Genomic DNA, 24173 nt, shown 5'->3' with positions numbered 1-24173 from the left:
TAACCTGGGACAGATTGTCAGCTCTTTTCCTCAGGAGTGAGGAGTTTTAGGATGAAAGAGAGGTCCATAGTGTATTGTGTATGTACTGCCATATGGAAGTGAGAACAAACTGATCATCAAAAACACAGAGGAAAAACTTACATCAGTTGAAGGGGATACAGAAAGTTTGTTTCATAACTAATTAGACGTACAGGAGCAAAGGGCCTCTCTAGTCCTCTAGGCTGTCTACAAAACTGTGTAAAAGCACTCATGACTCAGAGGTCTTCAAACCGCTTTTTTAACTTAAGTTTCAGAGTAGCAGTCATGTTAGTCTGTATCCACAAAAAGAAAAGGAGGACTTGTGGCACCTTTGAGACTAAATAAATAAATTTGTTAGTCTCCAAGGTGCCACAAGTCCTCCTTTTCTTTTTAACTTATTCTCGTCCATGAATTGGATAAGTCCTACTCGACTCACTCTCTCTGTAATCTTTGAGATGACGTGTTCGCGTGTTAGTGATAGTTTTAATTTAGGAGTGAATCTTGCACATACACTCTGTGATTCCTAGCAGTGTGAAGGGGTTGGTTTGGTTCTTTTTCAATATCTTTTAGTCCATTATAAAGTAGCAGGAATTTGTTTCTTCAGGCTTAGAAGCTAAGGCTTGAATTTTCAGAGCAAGACATGCCTTTGTAACACTCGTTCTCATTGCTTTTAGTTGAAACTTGGGCATACCAATCCCATAGGTAGCTCTGAAAATACCTACCCCCAATTTTTTTATATAGGGCTTAGGAATAAATGCCCTAAGTTTACCCCATAAATGACAAATTAATTGTTCTTGTTCCTTGTGAAGCAGCTGGTAAGTGACACTCATTGCAACGGGATACTGGATTGGATGGGCCACTCATCTGTTCCAGCATGTCAATTGCTACATTCTAATGTGCAGAGGTGATTATAGGTGAAGCTTCTCATCTCGTCTAACTTAGTGTAGCTCCAGTGAAGTCAATGGAAAGCGCAGATGTGCACTAGCTGAGGAAGTGGTGTTCAGTGTTTTGTTTTTATTTTTAAAAAGCCAAACACGTTCCTTTATCCATCAGGAAGTACTGGTGACACACTAAGGTTTACAAACCAAAGTACCACATTCTGACACTGGACTGAACTTGTTTGTATGTAGAGGTTATATGCTAACAAAGAAACTAGCATTATTTATGCTATCCCAACCATTTTCTGTGTTATGATTTTTTAAGGGACTGAAAATCCAAAGCATCAGAGACAGAAATTTTATATATTATTACGACTTAGATACAGGATTTTTTCGGACAAAGACAGTAACAAGGATTCGGTAGAGCTGGTTAGGTTGGTGACTACGGGTAAGCAGAGCAAGAAGACTAAAAGCAGAATATGGGACCAGAGTTGAAGACACGAACAGAGGGGCTAGGTCTGTCTTTGTTACACTCTTTCTCTCTCTCGCTCTCTCTTTAGGTCTCTACATGACCTCAATTGTGGTTTGCCTTAGTTGAGACTGACCAAGGGGAAACAAATAATTAAAAATGCTGGCAAACGGGACTTCTTTGTCAAACTCTACAGCTGCAATAAAGACAATTATTTGAGAAATACATGACTTTGGAGCTGGTGGTAGGATATGGCCCTTCATGAAGCCATGGATATATAGCCTTTCTTTCTTTCTTTCTTTCTTTCTTTCTTTCTTTCTTTCTTTCTTTCTTTCTTTCTTTCTTTCTTTCTTTCTTTCCTTTTCTTTTGAAAGTTTACGACTCCCCTTTAGTTCAAATTCAAATATAGAATACGTTATACTATTGGTCTTATGGTTTTAATTTCTCCTCCATTCGTTATCTTTTCATGTCATGAAAGGCTTCCATATCGTTTGGCCAAAAGTGTCTCCCACTTTTGGACACCTCCTTTGTTGTTGCTGAACCACTCAATGAAGCTTGTGGCCTGTTCTCAAGAAATATTGAGCATGGAAAGCTCCCGCTAACTTCAATAAAAGTTTTCAGTACTCAGCAATCCAGGAAAATGGGCCTGGAGCCTCTCCTGTCAGGCATCTAAAATTAATAGCTCCTTTGGAAAGACATTTTCTTAGATGTTTCCAGATCTAAGACCATTGTTATATTTGCTGATTTAGCCCAGGTCCCATTGTGTTACAGCATGAGTTGACCATGAAACACTATCACTGGAATTCAGATGATCAGGGTTTGCTAGGCCTTCCAACTTTCAACAATAAAGAAAGGATAAGGAAGTAGATATTTTAGAGAGGAAGATTGGCCATATTAGGGCATTTCTTCTCAATGAAGTTTGTGATTTGCCAATGAAAGGCTCATTGCTTAATGGGAAAGGTTTCTTCCTCAGTAGTTCAGGACTTGAATGCTGCAGCTTTAAATTAGTATTGATCCTCGAGTATCTCAAAGGAGGGGGATGAGTTGGGATATGTCTCTTGGTGATGTGGACAGAATGGTGCTTGCAGAAAATAGAAGAAATGAGGAAACAGAGACTGAGATGGATTTACAGCATTTGTTCTAGTTTCAAGGATATAAACTCTTGTGCTTCAGGGTATGATCCCGTAATGGAGGTTAGATCTGATGGATGGGAGATAACGACTAACTTCCTCTGTGGGCAAGTGACTCTATACCTCTGTTCTCCTGGCTTACTTGCAACTCCCTGTAAGGCCTCTGGTAAAGACTGTTGATGGAGAGAGGCCTGATCATCGATAGCAATGTCTATGTTCTACCATTCCAAGGAGGAGTCCTTAGGTACGGTCTGATATTGAAGAGTAGAGCTGTATTGCCCTTAAATAAAACCTGTGGCCAGACAGATAAATCTCCCGTCACCAGCTAAATATTATGGCATGTTCTTGGAGAGCCAGGCTGGCCTAGATAATTTTTTCTTTTCCTTTTGTGTCATCCAATCAAAAAAATTGATTATAGGAAAATATTCATCTTCTGGGAGCTGAAGGGCAGAAAAATGTTGACGACGTATGTCGTGGAAAATGTCATTTTTAATTTGCAGTTCCTGCAATATCATGCCATGAGAGACCCTGGGGACATTAGATAAGAATGGTAATATGGAGTGTAGTGAGCAACAGCAACCTCAAAACCATTAGATTCTTATACGAAAGTAATGCTCTCTTCATTAATGCATATCACACATGAGATTCCTGACAGCCGCAGATTCCTTTGGTGTAGTCTAATTTGTTCTCTTGGCTGAACAAACTCAGTCAGGTGTGTTTGCAACATCCTTGTGAAATCCACTATCGGTCTAGTCATTTCACCAAGGAGTGGAGATTGCTGCTGACCAGTTGATGAACACATCAAGGCAAAGAATGAGAAGAAGATCAATTTAATTGCCTTTTAATGGTGCATTGAAATCCAAAATCACAATCTGAAGCTGAACTATTTTTGCCCTATTGAATTTACACCTTCCTTAGGGTGTCATAACTGACTGCTGTCTAGATGAATTCTAAGCGCTCCATGTCACTGGAGGTCCCAGCAAAGCAAAGGAGAACAATGTCCTGGAAGATGGAGAATTATTCTGAAGGAGGGCCGCTGATTCCATACTTCAGTTTCAGCAGAGTTTCTGTTTGAGAGTTTATTATTCAAAGTGCTCTCAGATTGCCATGCCAGTGATACATTGGTTTGAACGTTCTTCCTTAGCCCGTGGAGTAGTGCTAGCGATGGAAACGGGGATTGGTTTGGTCAAATGCCTCCAGATAAAGCACCCATATCCAATGGCCATATAAATAAAGTTTTCCCAGTGTTTGTCTTTATCAGTAGTCTCTGCTGAAAAACCCAAAGCCTGTGGAAAGGCAGCTCTATAGAACAGCGAGGTTATTTGTGGAGTTAAAGTTGAGAAGAGCTTTCTAGTGAACAGCCAAACCTTCAAAGCGCTCTAGAAGCAAAGGCAGCTTGTCTCGAAAGGTCGAGGCTAGATTGAACCATGCATTAACCAAGCAATCGGCTGGCCAATTCTCTTTTCTTTTCCTTCTTGAAACTTGGGTCATTCTCCTGCAAAGGCTCACACAGATGCTTACCATGAACCTTGTGACTGGTCTTCTTGAAACCAAAGGGAAAATGTACATCAGTCTTTAAGTGACCATGTGTATAAATCTTTTCAGGAAAAGACCCTTTGCTCAACCCGGTAATGAAAGGAGGAACTCTGGCCCTGTGCAGAGGGCTTGCATAATCCTATGGACCTCTTCAAGGGCCGGATTCACTCCATGGCTTTCAAAGTTGCACCTTGAGATGTGCCCGGTGCTCCCTCGTCCACAGAGATGAATTTTTAAACAAGTAGGAGAAACAAGGAGAACCACAAGACTGATATTTATGATGCGGCATAGTTTTTAATGCGAATGGAATTTGCAGTACACAGTTACAGGAAGAAATAATACAGAGCAGAACTTTTTTAAGTTCCTTGTTTTACCCCAGTTGGTGGGAAATAAAATACAGCATAATAGAGACAAAGGACTAGGCAGCGTCTCCAGTACATATCTGACGTAGCATGATTCCAAGTGAGATGCTGATGATACATATTGGTGGAAAGGATAGAACATGTAGGGCCTATTCTCCTTTATTTCATGGATATTCCTGTTGGGATTAACAAGGCCCACAGTATCCACCGCGATACCTACGGCCATATCCCCCATAACGGCATAATCCCCCAAAACCACCTAATCTCCCGTAACCGTAACCTCCCCCGTACCCACACAGATCCCCATAACCTCCCCCGTAACCACCCAATGCCCCATAACCACCTAATCCCGCTGAACCATACAATCCTCCATAAAGGCCTCCAGAGCTATACAGTCCCCCCAGACCGAATGAGCCCCCATAGCCGGCTCCGACAACAGGTGCTCCTACGGCTCCCACTTCACTCTGCTGAGGGAAATTGCTGAGAATTGGTCCTGGAATGGTTACGACAACTGGGGATGGTCTAATGACCACTTCAGAGTCAGGGCACTGCCTAACACACGGCTCATTGTAGCTGCCAGAAACTGGACTGGGCCGGGCCACCCCACACTCTGGATAGTACAGGCTGGAGCAAGACATCTTTCTGGGATGGAAGTGAACCTGAAACACACAACAAGGAACAGATTAAAGAGAAGGCAGAAGTGTCAGTGGACAAAAGGCTTCAAAGCTTGGTTACTACGGTAGTGAGGTCTACAAGGGCCTGAGAGAGAGGCGGAGGAGTGGATTCGGTCCCTATGTTCATGGTTATTATTTGTTCCTATTTCCGCTTTCTACGCCTCTTCTCCTCTCCCACTAAACTTCCCTCCCAACCAGCCTCTTTGAAGCCCTCTCAATGATTGTGTCTGAAAGGCACCAACTGGAATCAGTGTAACTATTTCTATTACGGACAGCTGGGATTTTGTGTCTATTTTAGACATTTCTCAAAGAGAACATAACTGGGATAATGGTAATCAAATTCTTTTCCTTTTGGATATTGGCTGTGGCTCTTTGGTTTTCCAAACGTTGTAAATCACCAATGTTTGCTGAGAAATGAACAGAAACTTTTCTTTCCTCCAAATAAATCATGAATGAATAACAGCCTCTTCAGAATAACGTAGAAGACCACGGAATTGGCCCTGTATGGACTACAGTGGGAAAGTTTCTTCCTAATCTCCCTAAATGAAAAATGGCGTTTCTGAAACGCTTAAAAGATTTAAATGCCCTAATTCAATTTCCAATTCAATGAAACTATGTTTCCCAGTTGCATGTGTTGCTTCTAAAATCTCCCCTTTAGCTTAACATCATGAATCCACCAGCCCTTGCAACTGAAGAAGTGCACGAGATTATAATGGAAAAACACCCTCATCCCTGATAAAAATCCCTGAGAGCATGTGCAAGATTCAGTCTTAAATGTAAATGGATGCTACTAGGATATCTCTATGGTAAGAAAGAGATGGAGTTGAACTGGACTTACCGTGTTCACCGAGGAAATGAAGTGCAGAGAAGTGTTTAGAAGAGCCTTGAGTCGTGAGCGCTTTTATACAGTTTGTAGGACTGCCTGAAGGATCTGAGATGCCTTTTGTGGAGGAGGTCCTAATTAGTTACCAAACAAACTTGACTGCCTTGCTAAATCCTCCTTTTGATGGAGCTGCTTTCCTCAGGGTTTGGGATTATTGGGCTAATTTCAGCCTCAAAGGGCGTGACATTGTTGCACTCTTCAGCTTTCTTTCATCTAAAAATTGTACGCGCCAACTGCTTTCCTCATGGTATTCCACTGACTTTCTTAGTGCTGCAATGAGAATGCATGTCAAGGTGATTCAGAGCTGCATCAGTAGCACAACTGGCTGTCCTGAACAGATATCCCCTTTGGTCCTTTCAATTCATGCTGGTCGTGGTTAGGGCATTGGGCACTGCATTTTGTACCCTCACCACCTCCATCCCCAGTGGGTCAGATCCAGTTCCCATTGTAATCAGTGGGAATCATTCCATTGCCTTCAGCGTGTTTCTTGTCAGGAGCTTAAGTCTGAAATTCCTCATTTGGCAGGGGGATACTACAATGTCTCTGGACAACTTGAGTCCCACTTGAAACTTTCACACTAGGTCTTAGTAGGGACTCTTGTGGAGCGTGGGCCTTTGGGATGGCTCTTTGCCAAGGGGACAATTTCACTTTATGGGGATTCAAGATTAACCAAAAATCAGACCTCCACTTGTGGCACCAATTCTAAACAATTATCAAAAATAAAACAAACACACACAAAAAACAAGCACTGGAATGAGCCTCTCTAAGAGTTACTCTCAGGTTCGGGACACATTTGGAAGCCATGAACGGGAAGTATCCAGTGGGGTTCAGGAGATTGAAGTTAGTGTTTGGCATGAGTAGTCCCAACTATTGGGGGCTTTTTCTGACTCTGCCAGTCGCTCCCTGTCTGATCTTGACCTTGACCTTGACCTTAATGTGCCGCCGTTCACCTCTGCGTAAAACAGGTATAATTGTCATTTGCAAGCACTTCACAAACACTCATGAAGTTTTATACGGCCAAAGAGATGTACTGTATTGTTAAAATAGTAATAGCTTTTTACTGCAATGAGATGTTCCAATATTAAAGATTAGATTCACTTTAAAAATGCATGTCAAGCTCTCAGATGTAATTCCAGTACTCGGTTCGTGATTCTGAGCTCCCTCCCCCTCAAAAGGAGGCTCTTTGATTTTTTTGAATGTAGCTTTGTTTTCCCTTGTACACGTATCTTAAAGTTAAAGGGGTTGAATCTGAGCTAGTGTAGACCAGCACAACTCCATCAGCTTCAGTTGAAGGAAGGCCCTTTACCCAGCCTAGGTTAGAGAAAACCTGGTGTGGAGTGTATCATTCTGTGCATACTCGGCACCTCCACCCACAACAGTTTGTGTCACCTCAGACTTAGCCATTTCACCAAGAAGAATAAGGCAAGGTGAGTGATCTGAAAAGTCCTAAATTGCAGGTGCTTTCATATGCTTTAGAAAGGACGTGAGATGCCCTTTGCTTCTGATGAGGACCTTATTAGCTACGAAACCAATCTTGTTGCATGCATAACAACTTCAATGAATGTAAGTGTTTTCCTCATTGTTTTTGATTATTAGTGTAAAGCTACAATTAATGAAATTTTAATACCCAAATTATGAGGCTGTATATCATGGCCTGAGTAGGGAAGGACATGAGAGACCTCGCGTGAATGTTTTGACGTGACTCAAGCACTCAGGACTGGGCGTTTAACACAAAGAGAACACCCTCAATATTACAATACTAAAGCACTTTGCCCTTATAAAATAGTAATGAGTGTTTTTGCAATGCCTTGAAGTTCACAGTTCTGAGGAAGGCTCACATGTAGCATAACTGTTGTTATGCCTGTTTTATATGCAGAGACACAGAAGCACTTTGAGGTGAAGATTACACACTGAATCCAATTGAAGAATTACACACAAACTGCACATGAATTCCAGGATATGCTATCAAATAAAGCTTAACTGTAACCTCAGCACATTGACTGGTGCATGGAAAAGTTCCATTGTCCCGGTTGATGGAAGAGATGGGAAAATACCTTGAGGAAAACATAGGCTTTGAAAGTTTCCTTTCATTGGTCACCGCACCTCTTCTCTACTCTACTCATTGCTGTGTGTTGCAATGCACTTCCGTTGCAAAAAGATGTCTTGCTCTAGAAACCCTTGATGGGTGCTACGTACCATGTAGGGTGACAGGCCCTCAGTCAGTTGCTACGCGCTGCAATGAGCCATGGATTAGGCCGTGCCAAGGCCGCAGAGTGGTGTTCTTCCCACCATTGGCTGCCGTGACTAACCTGGGACAGATTGTCAGCTCTTTTCCTCAGGAGTGAGGAGTTTTAGGATGAAAGAGAGGTCCATAGTGTATTGTGTATGTACTGCCATATGGAAGTGAGAACAAACTGATCATCAAAAACACAGAGGAAAAACTTACATCAGTTGAAGGGGATACAGAAAGTTTGTTTCATAACTAATTAGACGTACAGGAGCAAAGGGCCTCTCTAGTCCTCTAGGCTGTCTACAAAACTGTGTAAAAGCACTCATGACTCAGAGGTCTTCAAACCGCTTTTTTAACTTAAGTTTCAGAGTAGCAGTCATGTTAGTCTGTATCCACAAAAAGAAAAGGAGGACTTGTGGCACCTTTGAGACTAAATAAATAAATTTGTTAGTCTCCAAGGTGCCACAAGTCCTCCTTTTCTTTTTAACTTATTCTCGTCCATGAATTGGATAAGTCCTACTCGACTCACTCTCTCTGTAATCTTTGAGATGACGTGTTCGCGTGTTAGTGATAGTTTTAATTTAGGAGTGAATCTTGCACATACACTCTGTGATTCCTAGCAGTGTGAAGGGGTTGGTTTGGTTCTTTTTCAATATCTTTTAGTCCATTATAAAGTAGCAGGAATTTGTTTCTTCAGGCTTAGAAGCTAAGGCTTGAATTTTCAGAGCAAGACATGCCTTTGTAACACTCGTTCTCATTGCTTTTAGTTGAAACTTGGGCATACCAATCCCATAGGTAGCTCTGAAAATACCTACCCCCAATTTTTTTATATAGGGCTTAGGAATAAATGCCCTAAGTTTACCCCATAAATGACAAATTAATTGTTCTTGTTCCTTGTGAAGCAGCTGGTAAGTGACACTCATTGCAACGGGATACTGGATTGGATGGGCCACTCATCTGTTCCAGCATGTCAATTGCTACATTCTAATGTGCAGAGGTGATTATAGGTGAAGCTTCTCATCTCGTCTAACTTAGTGTAGCTCCAGTGAAGTCAATGGAAAGCGCAGATGTGCACTAGCTGAGGAAGTGGTGTTCAGTGTTTTGTTTTTATTTTTAAAAAGCCAAACACGTTCCTTTATCCATCAGGAAGTACTGGTGACACACTAAGGTTTACAAACCAAAGTACCACATTCTGACACTGGACTGAACTTGTTTGTATGTAGAGGTTATATGCTAACAAAGAAACTAGCATTATTTATGCTATCCCAACCATTTTCTGTGTTATGATTTTTTAAGGGACTGAAAATCCAAAGCATCAGAGACAGAAATTTTATATATTATTACGACTTAGATACAGGATTTTTTCGGACAAAGACAGTAACAAGGATTCGGTAGAGCTGGTTAGGTTGGTGACTACGGGTAAGCAGAGCAAGAAGACTAAAAGCAGAATATGGGACCAGAGTTGAAGACACGAACAGAGGGGCTAGGTCTGTCTTTGTTACACTCTTTCTCTCTCTCGCTCTCTCTTTAGGTCTCTACATGACCTCAATTGTGGTTTGCCTTAGTTGAGACTGACCAAGGGGAAACAAATAATTAAAAATGCTGGCAAACGGGACTTCTTTGTCAAACTCTACAGCTGCAATAAAGACAATTATTTGAGAAATACATGACTTTGGAGCTGGTGGTAGGATATGGCCCTTCATGAAGCCATGGATATATAGCCTTTCTTTCTTTCTTTCTTTCTTTCCTTTTCTTTTGAAAGTTTACGACTCCCCTTTAGTTCAAATTCAAATATAGAATACGTTATACTATTGGTCTTATGGTTTTAATTTCTCCTCCATTCGTTATCTTTTCATGTCATGAAAGGCTTCCATATCGTTTGGCCAAAAGTGTCTCCCACTTTTGGACACCTCCTTTGTTGTTGCTGAACCACTCAATGAAGCTTGTGGCCTGTTCTCAAGAAATATTGAGCATGGAAAGCTCCCGCTAACTTCAATAAAAGTTTTCAGTACTCAGCAATCCAGGAAAATGGGCCTGGAGCCTCTCCTGTCAGGCATCTAAAATTAATAGCTCCTTTGGAAAGACATTTTCTTAGATGTTTCCAGATCTAAGACCATTGTTATATTTGCTGATTTAGCCCAGGTCCCATTGTGTTACAGCATGAGTTGACCATGAAACACTATCACTGGAATTCAGATGATCAGGGTTTGCTAGGCCTTCCAACTTTCAACAATAAAGAAAGGATAAGGAAGTAGATATTTTAGAGAGGAAGATTGGCCATATTAGGGCATTTCTTCTCAATGAAGTTTGTGATTTGCCAATGAAAGGCTCATTGCTTAATGGGAAAGGTTTCTTCCTCAGTAGTTCAGGACTTGAATGCTGCAGCTTTAAATTAGTATTGATCCTCGAGTATCTCAAAGGAGGGGGATGAGTTGGGATATGTCTCTTGGTGATGTGGACAGAATGGTGCTTGCAGAAAATAGAAGAAATGAGGAAACAGAGACTGAGATGGATTTACAGCATTTGTTCTAGTTTCAAGGATATAAACTCTTGTGCTTCAGGGTATGATCCCGTAATGGAGGTTAGATCTGATGGATGGGAGATAACGACTAACTTCCTCTGTGGGCAAGTGACTCTATACCTCTGTTCTCCTGGCTTACTTGCAACTCCCTGTAAGGCCTCTGGTAAAGACTGTTGATGGAGAGAGGCCTGATCATCGATAGCAATGTCTATGTTCTACCATTCCAAGGAGGAGTCCTTAGGTACGGTCTGATATTGAAGAGTAGAGCTGTATTGCCCTTAAATAAAACCTGTGGCCAGACAGATAAATCTCCCGTCACCAGCTAAATATTATGGCATGTTCTTGGAGAGCCAGGCTGGCCTAGATAATTTTTTCTTTTCCTTTTGTGTCATCCAATCAAAAAAATTGATTATAGGAAAATATTCATCTTCTGGGAGCTGAAGGGCAGAAAAATGTTGACGACGTATGTCGTGGAAAATGTCATTTTTAATTTGCAGTTCCTGCAATATCATGCCATGAGAGACCCTGGGGACATTAGATAAGAATGGTAATATGGAGTGTAGTGAGCAACAGCAACCTCAAAACCATTAGATTCTTATACGAAAGTAATGCTCTCTTCATTAATGCATATCACACATGAGATTCCTGACAGCCGCAGATTCCTTTGGTGTAGTCTAATTTGTTCTCTTGGCTGAACAAACTCAGTCAGGTGTGTTTGCAACATCCTTGTGAAATCCACTATCGGTCTAGTCATTTCACCAAGGAGTGGAGATTGCTGCTGACCAGTTGATGAACACATCAAGGCAAAGAATGAGAAGAAGATCAATTTAATTGCCTTTTAATGGTGCATTGAAATCCAAAATCACAATCTGAAGCTGAACTATTTTTGCCCTATTGAATTTACACCTTCCTTAGGGTGTCATAACTGACTGCTGTCTAGATGAATTCTAAGCGCTCCATGTCACTGGAGGTCCCAGCAAAGCAAAGGAGAACAATGTCCTGGAAGATGGAGAATTATTCTGAAGGAGGGCCGCTGATTCCATACTTCAGTTTCAGCAGAGTTTCTGTTTGAGAGTTTATTATTCAAAGTGCTCTCAGATTGCCATGCCAGTGATACATTGGTTTGAACGTTCTTCCTTAGCCCGTGGAGTAGTGCTAGCGATGGAAACGGGGATTGGTTTGGTCAAATGCCTCCAGATAAAGCACCCATATCCAATGGCCATATAAATAAAGTTTTCCCAGTGTTTGTCTTTATCAGTAGTCTCTGCTGAAAAACCCAAAGCCTGTGGAAAGGCAGCTCTATAGAACAGCGAGGTTATTTGTGGAGTTAAAGTTGAGAAGAGCTTTCTAGTGAACAGCCAAACCTTCAAAGCGCTCTAGAAGCAAAGGCAGCTTGTCTCGAAAGGTCGAGGCTAGATTGAACCATGCATTAACCAAGCAATCGGCTGGCCAATTCTCTTTTCTTTTCCTTCTTGAAACCTGGGTCATTCTCCTGCAAAGGCTCACACAGATGCTTACCATGAACCATGTGACTGGTCTTCTTGAAACCAAAGGGAAAATGTACATCAGTCTTTAAGTGACCATGTGTATAAATCTTTTCAGGAAAAGACCCTTTGCTCAACCCGGTAATGAAAGGAGGAACTCTGGCCCTGTGCAGAGGGCTTGCATAATCCTATGGACCTCTTCAAGGGCCGGATTCACTCCATGGCTTTCAAAGTTGCACCTTGAGATGTGCCCGGTGCTCCCTCGTCCACAGAGATGAATTTTTAAACAAGTAGGAGAAACAAGGAGAACCACAAGACTGATATTTATGATGCGGCATAGTTTTTAATGCGAATGGAATTTGCAGTACACAGTTACAGGAAGAAATAATACAGAGCAGAACTTTTTTAAGTTCCTTGTTTTACCCCAGTTGGTGGGAAATAAAATACAGCATAATAGAGACAAAGGACTAGGCAGCGTCTCCAGTACATATCTGACGTAGCATGATTCCAAGTGAGATGCTGATGATACATATTGGTGGAAAGGATAGAACATGTAGGGCCTATTCTCCTTTATTTCATGGATATTCCTGTTGGGATTAACAAGGCCCACAGTATCCACCGCGATACCTACGGCCATATCCCCCATAACGGCATAATCCCCCAAAACCACCTAATCTCCCGTAACCGTAACCTCCCCCGTACCCACACAGATCCCCATAACCTCCCCCGTAACCACCCAATGCCCCATAACCACCTAATCCCGCTGAACCATACAATCCTCCATAAAGGCCTCCAGAGCTATACAGTCCCCCCAGACCGAATGAGCCCCCATAGCCGGCTCCGACAACAGGTGCTCCTACGGCTCCCACTTCACTCTGCTGAGGGAAATTGCTGAGAATTGGTCCTGGAATGGTTACGACAACTGGGGATGGTCTAATGACCACTTCAGAGTCAGGGCACTGCCTAACACACGGCTCATTGTAGCTGCCAGAAACTGGACTGGGCCGGGCCACCCCACACTCTGGATAGTACAGGCTGGAGCAAGACATCTTTCTGGGATGGAAGTGAACCTGAAACACACAACAAGGAACAGATTAAAGAGAAGGCAGAAGTGTCAGTGGACAAAAGGCTTCAAAGCTTGGTTACTACGGTAGTGAGGTCTACAAGGGCCTGAGAGAGAGGCGGAGGAGTGGATTCGGTCCCTATGTTCATGGTTATTATTTGTTCCTATTTCCGCTTTCTACGCCTCTTCTCCTCTCCCACTAAACTTCCCTCCCAACCAGCCTCTTTGAAGCCCTCTCAATGATTGTGTCTGAAAGGCACCAACTGGAATCAGTGTAACTATTTCTATTACGGACAGCTGGGATTTTGTGTCTATTTTAGACATTTCTCAAAGAGAACATAACTGGGATAATGGTAATCAAATTCTTTTCCTTTTGGATATTGGCTGTGGCTCTTTGGTTTTCCAAACGTTGTAAATCACCAATGTTTGCTGAGAAATGAACAGAAACTTTTCTTTCCTCCAAATAAATCATGAATGAATAACAGCCTCTTCAGAATAACGTAGAAGACCACGGAATTGGCCCTGTATGGACTACAGTGGGAAAGTTTCTTCCTAATCTCCCTAAATGAAAAATGGCGTTTCTGAAACGCTTAAAAGATTTAAATGCCCTAATTCAATTTCCAATTCAATGAAACTATGTTTCCCAGTTGCATGTGTTGCTTCTAAAATCTCCCCTTTAGCTTAACATCATGAATCCACCAGCCCTTGCAACTGAAGAAGTGCACGAGATTATAATGGAAAAACACCCTCATCCCTGATAAAAATCCCTGAGAGCATGTGCAAGATTCAGTCTTAAATGTAAATGGATGCTACTAGGATATCTCTATGGTAAGAAAGAGATGGAGTTGAACTGGACTTACCGTGTTCACCGAGGAAATGAAGTGCAGAGAAGTGTTTAGAAGAGCCTTGAGTCGTGAGCGCTTTTATACAGTTTGTAGGACTGCCTGAAGGATCTGAGATGCCTTTTGTGGAGGAGGTCCTAATTAGTTACCAAACAAACTTGACTGCCTTGCTAAATCCTCCTTTTGATGGAGCTGCTTTCCTCAGGGTTTGGGATTATTGGGCTAATTTCAGCCTCAAAGGGCGTGACATTGTTGCACTCTTCAGCTTTCTTTCATCTAAAAATTGTACGCGCCAACTGCTTTCCTCATGGTATTCCACTGACTTTCTTAGTGCTGCAATGAGAATGCATGTCAAGGTGATTCAGAGCTGCATCAGTAGCACAACTGGCTGTCCTGAACAGATATCCCCTTTGGTCCTTTCAATTCATGCTGGTCGTGGTTAGGGCATTGGGCACTGCATTTTGTACCCTCACCACCTCCATCCCCAGTGGGTCAGATCCAGTTCCCATTGTAATCAGTGGGAATCATTCCATTGCCTTCAGCGTGTTTCTTGTCAGGAGCTTAAGTCTGAAATTCCTCATTTGGCAGGGGGATACTACAATGTCTCTGGACAACTTGAGTCCCACTTGAAACTTTCACACTAGGTCTTAGTAGGGACTCTTGTGGAGCGTGGGCCTTTGGGATGGCTCTTTGCCAAGGGGACAATTTCACTTTATGGGGATTCAAAATTAACCAAAAATCAGACCTCCACTTGTGGCACCAATTCTAAACAATTATCAAAAATAAAACAAACACACACAAAAAACAAGCACTGGAATGAGCCTCTCTAAGAGTTACTCTCAGGTTCGGGACACATTTGGAAGCCATGAACGGGAAGTATCCAGTGGGGTTCAGGAGATTGAAGTTAGTGTTTGGCATGAGTAGTCCCAACTATTGGGGGCTTTTTCTGACTCTGCCAGTCGCTCCCTGTCTGATCTTGACCTTGACCTTGACCTTAATGTGCCGCCGTTCACCTCTGCGTAAAACAGGTATAATTGTCATTTGCAAGCACTTCACAAACACTCATGAAGTTTTATACGGCCAAAGAGATGTACTGTATTGTTAAAATAGTAATAGCTTTTTACTGCAATGAGATGTTCCAATATTAAAGATTAGATTCACTTTAAAAATGCATGTCAAGCTCTCAGATGTAATTCCAGTACTCGGTTCGTGATTCTGAGCTCCCTCCCCCTCAAAAGGAGGCTCTTTGATTTTTTTGAATGTAGCTTTGTTTTCCCTTGTACACGTATCTTAAAGTTAAAGGGGTTGAATCTGAGCTAGTGTAGACCAGCACAACTCCATCAGCTTCAGTTGAAGGAAGGCCCTTTACCCAGCCTAGGTTAGAGAAAACCTGGTGTGGAGTGTATCATTCTGTGCATACTCGGCACCTCCACCCACAACAGTTTGTGTCACCTCAGACTTAGCCATTTCACCAAGAAGAATAAGGCAAGGTGAGTGATCTGAAAAGTCCTAAATTGCAGGTGCTTTCATATGCTTTAGAAAGGACGTGAGATGCCCTTTGCTTCTGATGAGGACCTTATTAGCTACGAAACCAATCTTGTTGCATGCATAACAACTTCAATGAATGTAAGTGTTTTCCTCATTGTTTTTGATTATTAGTGTAAAGCTACAATTAATGAAATTTTAATACCCAAATTATGAGGCTGTATATCATGGCCTGAGTAGGGAAGGACATGAGAGACCTCGCGTGAATGTTTTGACGTGACTCAAGCACTCAGGACTGGGCGTTTAACACAAAGAGAACACCCTCAATATTACAATACTAAAGCACTTTGCCCTTATAAAATAGTAATGAGTGTTTTTGCAATGCCTTGAAGTTCACAGTTCTGAGGAAGGCTCACATGTAGCATAACTGTTGTTATGCCTGTTTTATATGCAGAGACACAGAAGCACTTTGAGGTGAAGATTACACACTGAATCCAATTGAAGAATTACACACAAACTGCACATGAATTCCAGGATATGCTATCAAATAAAGCTTAACTGTAACCTCAGCACATTGACTGGTGCATGGAAAAGTTCCATTGTCCCGGTTGATGGAAGAGATGGGAAAATACCTTGAGGAAAACATAGGCTTTGAAAGTTTCCTTTCATTGGTCACCGCACCTCTTCTCTACTCTACTCATTGCTGTGTGTTGCAATGCACTTCCGTTGCAAAAAGATGTCTTGCTCTAGAAACCCTTGATGGGTGCTACGTACCATGTAGGGTGACAGGCCCTCAGTCAGTTGCTACGCGCTGCAATGAGCCATGGATTAGGCCGTGCCAAGGCCGCAGAGTGGTGTTCTTCCCACCATTGGCTGCCGTGACTAACCTGGGACAGATTGTCAGCTCTTTTCCTCAGGAGTGAGGAGTTTTAGGATGAAAGAGAGGTCCATAGTGTATTGTGTATGTACTGCCATATGGAAGTGAGAACAAACTGATCATCAAAAACACAGAGGAAAAACTTACATCAGTTGAAGGGGATACAGAAAGTTTGTTTCATAACTAATTAGACGTACAGGAGCAAAGGGCCTCTCTAGTCCTCTAGGCTGTCTACAAAACTGTGTAAAAGCACTCATGACTCAGAGGTCTTCAAACCGCTTTTTTAACTTAAGTTTCAGAGTAGCAGTCATGTTAGTCTGTATCCACAAAAAGAAAAGGAGGACTTGTGGCACCTTTGAGACTAAATAAATAAATTTGTTAGTCTCCAAGGTGCCACAAGTCCTCCTTTTCTTTTTAACTTATTCTCGTCCATGAATTGGATAAGTCCTACTCGACTCACTCTCTCTGTAATCTTTGAGATGACGTGTTCGCGTGTTAGTGATAGTTTTAATTTAGGAGTGAATCTTGCACATACACTCTGTGATTCCTAGCAGTGTGAAGGGGTTGGTTTGGTTCTTTTTCAATATCTTTTAGTCCATTATAAAGTAGCAGGAATTTGTTTCTTCAGGCTTAGAAGCTAAGGCTTGAATTTTCAGAGCAAGACATGCCTTTGTAACACTCGTTCTCATTGCTTTTAGTTGAAACTTGGGCATACCAATCCCATAGGTAGCTCTGAAAATACCTACCCCCAATTTTTTTATATAGGGCTTAGGAATAAATGCCCTAAGTTTACCCCATAAATGACAAATTAATTGTTCTTGTTCCTTGTGAAGCAGCTGGTAAGTGACACTCATTGCAACGGGATACTGGATTGGATGGGCCACTCATCTGTTCCAGCATGTCAATTGCTACATTCTAATGTGCAGAGGTGATTATAGGTGAAGCTTCTCATCTCGTCTAACTTAGTGTAGCTCCAGTGAAGTCAATGGAAAGCGCAGATGTGCACTAGCTGAGGAAGTGGTGTTCAGTGTTTTGTTTTTATTTTTAAAAAGCCAAACACGTTCCTTTATCCATCAGGAAGTACTGGTGACACACTAAGGTTTACAAACCAAAGTACCACATTCTGACACTGGACTGAACTTGTTTGTATGTAGAGGTTATATGCTAACAAAGAAACTAGCATTATTTATGCTATCCCAACCATTTTCTGTGTTATGATTTTTTAAGGGACTGAAAATCCAAAGCATCAGAGACAGAAATTTTATATATTATTACGACTTAGATACAGGATTTTTTCGGACAAAGACAGTAACAAGGATTCGGTAGAGCTGGTTAGGTTGGTGACTACGGGTAAGCAGAGCAAGAAGACTAAAAGCAGAATATGGGACCAGAGTTGAAGACACGAACAGAGGGGCTAGGTCTGTCTTTGTTACACTCTTTCTCTCTCTCGCTCTCTCTTTAGGTCTCTACATGACCTCAATTGTGGTTTGCCTTAGTTGAGACTGACCAAGGGGAAACAAATAATTAAAAATGCTGGCAAACGGGACTTCTTTGTCAAACTCTACAGCTGCAATAAAGACAATTATTTGAGAAATACATGACTTTGGAGCTGGTGGTAGGATATGGCCCTTCATGAAGCCATGGATATATAGCCTTTCTTTCTTTCTTTCTTTCTTTCCTTTTCTTTTGAAAGTTTACGACTCCCCTTTAGTTCAAATTCAAATATAGAATACGTTATACTATTGGTCTTATGGTTTTAATTTCTCCTCCATTCGTTATCTTTTCATGTCATGAAAGGCTTCCATATCGTTTGGCCAAAAGTGTCTCCCACTTTTGGACACCTCCTTTGTTGTTGCTGAACCACTCAATGAAGCTTGTGGCCTGTTCTCAAGAAATATTGAGCATGGAAAGCTCCCGCTAACTTCAATAAAAGTTTTCAGTACTCAGCAATCCAGGAAAATGGGCCTGGAGCCTCTCCTGTCAGGCATCTAAAATTAATAGCTCCTTTGGAAAGACATTTTCTTAGATGTTTCCAGATCTAAGACCATTGTTATATTTGCTGATTTAGCCCAGGTCCCATTGTGTTACAGCATGAGTTGACCATGAAACACTATCACTGGAATTCAGATGATCAGGGTTTGCTAGGCCTTCCAACTTTCAACAATAAAGAAAGGATAAGGAAGTAGATATTTTAGAGAGGAAGATTGGCCATATTAGGGCATTTCTTCTCAATGAAGTTTGTGATTTGCCAATGAAAGGCTCATTGCTTAATGGGAAAGGTTTCTTCCTCAGTAGTTCAGGACTTGAATGCTGCAGCTTTAAATTAGTATTGATCCTCGAGTATCTCAAAGGAGGGGGATGAGTTGGGATATGTCTCTTGGTGATGTGGACAGAATGGTGCTTGCAGAAAATAGAAGAAATGAGGAAACAGAGACTGAGATGGATTTACAGCATTTGTTCTAGTTTCAAGGATATAAACTCTTGTGCTTCAGGGTATGATCCCGTAATGGAGGTTAGATCTGATGGATGGGAGATAACGACTAACTTCCTCTGTGGGCAAGTGACTCTATACCTCTGTTCTCCTGGCTTACTTGCAACTCCCTGTAAGGCCTCTGGTAAAGACTGTTGATGGAGAGAGGCCTGATCATCGATAGCAATGTCTATGTTCTACCATTCCAAGGAGGAGTCCTTAGGTACGGTCTGATATTGAAGAGTAGAGCTGTATTGCCCTTAAATAAAACCTGTGGCCAGACAGATAAATCTCCCGTCACCAGCTAAATATTATGGCATGTTCTTGGAGAGCCAGGCTGGCCTAGATAATTTTTTCTTTTCCTTTTGTGTCATCCAATCAAAAAAATTGATTATAGGAAAATATTCATCTTCTGGGAGCTGAAGGGCAGAAAAATGTTGACGACGTATGTCGTGGAAAATGTCATTTTTAATTTGCAGTTCCTGCAATATCATGCCATGAGAGACCCTGGGGACATTAGATAAGAATGGTAATATGGAGTGTAGTGAGCAACAGCAACCTCAAAACCATTAGATTCTTATACGAAAGTAATGCTCTCTTCATTAATGCATATCACACATGAGATTCCTGACAGCCGCAGATTCCTTTGGTGTAGTCTAATTTGTTCTCTTGGCTGAACAAACTCAGTCAGGTGTGTTTGCAACATCCTTGTGAAATCCACTATCGGTCTAGTCATTTCACCAAGGAGTGGAGATTGCTGCTGACCAGTTGATGAACACATCAAGGCAAAGAATGAGAAGAAGATCAATTTAATTGCCTTTTAATGGTGCATTGAAATCCAAAATCACAATCTGAAGCTGAACTATTTTTGCCCTATTGAATTTACACCTTCCTTAGGGTGTCATAACTGACTGCTGTCTAGATGAATTCTAAGCGCTCCATGTCACTGGAGGTCCCAGCAAAGCAAAGGAGAACAATGTCCTGGAAGATGGAGAATTATTCTGAAGGAGGGCCGCTGATTCCATACTTCAGTTTCAGCAGAGTTTCTGTTTGAGAGTTTATTATTCAAAGTGCTCTCAGATTGCCATGCCAGTGATACATTGGTTTGAACGTTCTTCCTTAGCCCGTGGAGTAGTGCTAGCGATGGAAACGGGGATTGGTTTGGTCAAATGCCTCCAGATAAAGCACCCATATCCAATGGCCATATAAATAAAGTTTTCCCAGTGTTTGTCTTTATCAGTAGTCTCTGCTGAAAAACCCAAAGCCTGTGGAAAGGCAGCTCTATAGAACAGCGAGGTTATTTGTGGAGTTAAAGTTGAGAAGAGCTTTCTAGTGAACAGCCAAACCTTCAAAGCGCTCTAGAAGCAAAGGCAGCTTGTCTCGAAAGGTCGAGGCTAGATTGAACCATGCATTAACCAAGCAATCGGCTGGCCAATTCTCTTTTCTTTTCCTTCTTGAAACCTGGGTCATTCTCCTGCAAAGGCTCACACAGATGCTTACCATGAACCATGTGACTGGTCTTCTTGAAACCAAAGGGAAAATGTACATCAGTCTTTAAGTGACCATGTGTATAAATCTTTTCAGGAAAAGACCCTTTGCTCAACCCGGTAATGAAAGGAGGAACTCTGGCCCTGTGCAGAGGGCTTGCATAATCCTATGGACCTCTTCAAGGGCCGGATTCACTCCATGGCTTTCAAAGTTGCACCTTGAGATGTGCCCGGTGCTCCCTCGTCCACAGAGATGAATTTTTAAACAAGTAGGAGAAACAAGGAGAACCACAAGACTGATATTTATGATGCGGCATAGTTTTTAATGCGAATGGAATTTGCAGTGCACAGTTACAGGAAGAAATAATACAGAGCAGAACTTTTTTAAGTTCCTTGTTTTACCCCAGTTGGTGGGAAATAAAATACAGCATAATAGAGACAAAGGACTAGGCAGCGTCTCCAGTACATATCTGACGTAGCATGATTCCAAGTGAGATGCTGATGATACATATTGGTGGAAAGGATAGAACATGTAGGGCCTATTCTCCTTTATTTCATGGATATTCCTGTTGGGATTAACAAGGCCCACAGTATCCACCGCGATACCTACGGCCATATCCCCCATAACGGCATAATCCCCCAAAACCACCTAATCTCCCGTAACCGTAACCTCCCCCGTACCCACACAGATCCCCATAACCTCCCCCGTAACCACCCAATGCCCCATAACCACCTAATCCCGCTGAACCATACAATCCTCCATAAAGGCCTCCAGAGCTGTACAGTCCCCCCAGACCGAATGAGCCCCCATAGCCGGCTCCGACAACAGGTGCTCCTACGGCTCCCACTTCACTCTGCTGAGGGAAATTGCTGAGAATTGGTCCTGGAATGGTTACGACAACTGGGGATGGTCTAATGACCACTTCAGAGTCAGGGCACTGCCTAACACACGGCTCATTGTAGCTGCCAGAAACTGGACTGGGCCGGGCCACCCCACACTCTGGATAGTACAGGCTGGAGCAAGACATCTTTCTGGGATGGAAGTGAACCTGAAACACACAACAAGGAACAGATTAAAGAGAAGGCAGAAGTGTCAGTGGACAAAAGGCTTCAAAGCTTGGTTACTACGGTAGTGAGGTCTACAAGGGCCTGAGAGAGAGGCGGAGGAGTGGATTCGGTCCCTATGTTCATGGTTATTATTTGTTCCTATTTCCGCTTTCTACGCCTCTTCTCCTCTCCCACTAAACTTCCCTCCCAACCAGCCTCTTTGAAGCCCTCTCAATGATTGTGTCTGAAAGGCACCAACTGGAATCAGTGTAACTATTTCTATTACGGACAGCTGGGATTTTGTGTCTATTTTAGACATTTCTCAAAGAGAACATAACTGGGATAATGGTAATCAAATTCTTTTCCTTTTGGATATTGGCTGTGGCTCTTTGGTTTTCCAAACGTTGTAAATCACCAATGTTTGCTGAGAAATGAACAGAAACTTTTCTTTCCTCCAAATAAATCATGAATGAATAACAGCCTCTTCAGAATAACGTAGAAGACCACGGAATTGGCCCTGTATGGACTACAGTGGGAAAGTTTCTTCCTAATCTCCCTAAATGAAAAATGGCGTTTCTGAAACGCTTAAAAGATTTAAATGCCCTAATTCAATTTCCAATTCAATGAAACTATGTTTCCCAGTTGCATGTGTTGCTTCTAAAATCTCCCCTTTAGCTTAACATCATGAATCCACCAGCCCTTGCAACTGAAGAAGTGCACGAGATTATAATGGAAAAACACCCTCATCCCTGATAAAAATCCCTGAGAGTATGTGCAAGATTCAGTCTTAAATGTAAATGGATGCTACTAGGATACCTCTATGGTAAGAAAGAGATGGAGTTGAACTGGACTTACCGTGTTCACCGAGGAAATGAAGTGCAGAGAAGTGTTTAGAAGAGCCTTGAGTCGTGAGCGCTTTTATACAGTTTGTAGGACTGCCTGAAGGATCTGAGATGCCTTTTGTGGAGGAGGTCCTAATTAGTTACCAAACAAACTTGACTGCCTTGCTAAATCCTCCTTTTGATGGAGCTGCTTTCCTCAGGGTTTGGGATTATTGGGCTAATTTCAGCCTCAAAGGGCGTGACATTGTTGCACTCTTCAGCTTTCTTTCATCTAAAAATTGTACGCGCCAACTGCTTTCCTCATGGTATTCCACTGACTTTCTTAGTGCTGCAATGAGAATGCATGTCAAGGTGATTCAGAGCTGCATCAGTAGCACAACTGGCTGTCCTGAACAGATCTCCCCTTTGGTCCTTTCAATTCATGCTGGTCGTGGTTAGGGCATTGGGCACTGCATTTTGTACCCTCACCACCTCCATCCCCAGTGGGTCAGATCCAGTTCCCATTGTAATCAGTGGGAATCATTCCATTGCCTTCAGCGTGTTTCTTGTCAGGAGCTTAAGTCTGAAATTCCTCATTTGGCAGGGGGATACTACAATGTCTCTGGACAACTTGAGTCCCACTTGAAACTTTCACACTAGGTCTTAGTAGGGACTCTTGTGGAGCGTGGGCCTTTGGGATGGCTCTTTGCCAAGGGGACAATTTCACTTTATGGGGATTCAAAATTAACCAAAAATCAGACCTCCACTTGTGGCACCAATTCTAAACAATTATCAAAAATAAAACAAACACACACAAAAAACAAGCACTGGAATGAGCCTCTCTAAGAGTTACTCTCAGGTTCGGGACACATTTGGAAGCCATGAACGGGAAGTATCCAGTGGGGTTCAGGAGATTGAAGTTAGTGTTTGGCATGAGTAGTCCCAACTATTGGGGGCTTTTTCTGACTCTGCCAGTCGCTCCCTGTCTGACCTTGACCTTGACCTTGACCTTAATGTGCCGCCGTTCACCTCTGCGTAAAACAGGTATAATTGTCATTTGCAAGCACTTCACAAACACTCATGAAGTTTTATACGGCCAAAGAGATGCACTGTATTGTTAAAATAGTAATAGCTTTTTACTGCAATGAGATGTTCCAATATTAAAGATTAGATTCACTTTAAAAATGCATGTCAAGCTCTCAGATGTAATTCCAGTACTCGGTTCGTGATTCTGAGCTCCCTCCCCCTCAAAAGGAGGCTCTTTGATTTTTTTGAATGTAGCTTTGTTTTCCCTTGTACACGTATCTTAAAGTTAAAGGGGTTGAATCTGAGCTAGTGTAGACCAGCACAACTCCATCAGCTTCAATTGAAGGAAGGCCCTTTACCCAGCCTAGGTTAGAGAAAACCTGGTGTGGAGTGTATCATTCTGTGCATACTCGGCACCTCCACCCACAACAGTTTGTGTCACCTCAGACTTAGCCATTTCACCAAGAAGAATAAGGCAAGGTGAGTGATCTGAAAAGTCCTAAATTGCAGGTGCTTTCATATGCTTTAGAAAGGACGTGAGATGCCCTTTGCTTCTGATGAGGACCTTATTAGCTACGAAACCAATCTTGTTGCATGCATAACAACTTCAATGAATGTAAGTGTTTTCCTCATTGTTTTTGATTATTAGTGTAAAGCTACAATTAATGAAATTTTAATACCCAAATTATGAGGCTGTATATCATGGCCTGAGTAGGGAAGGACATGAGAGACCTCACGTGAATGTTTTGACGTGACTCAAGCACTCAGGACTGGGCGTTTAACACAAAGAGAACACCCTCAATATTACAATACTAAAGCACTTTGCCCTTATAAAATAGTAATGAGTGTTTTTGCAATGCCTTGAAGTTC

Source organism: Caretta caretta, chromosome 24 (genome assembly GCF_965140235.1).
Source record: "Caretta caretta isolate rCarCar2 chromosome 24, rCarCar1.hap1, whole genome shotgun sequence".
NCBI lineage: Eukaryota > Metazoa > Chordata > Testudines > Cheloniidae > Caretta > Caretta caretta.
This window is presented reverse-complemented; position numbering follows the sequence as displayed.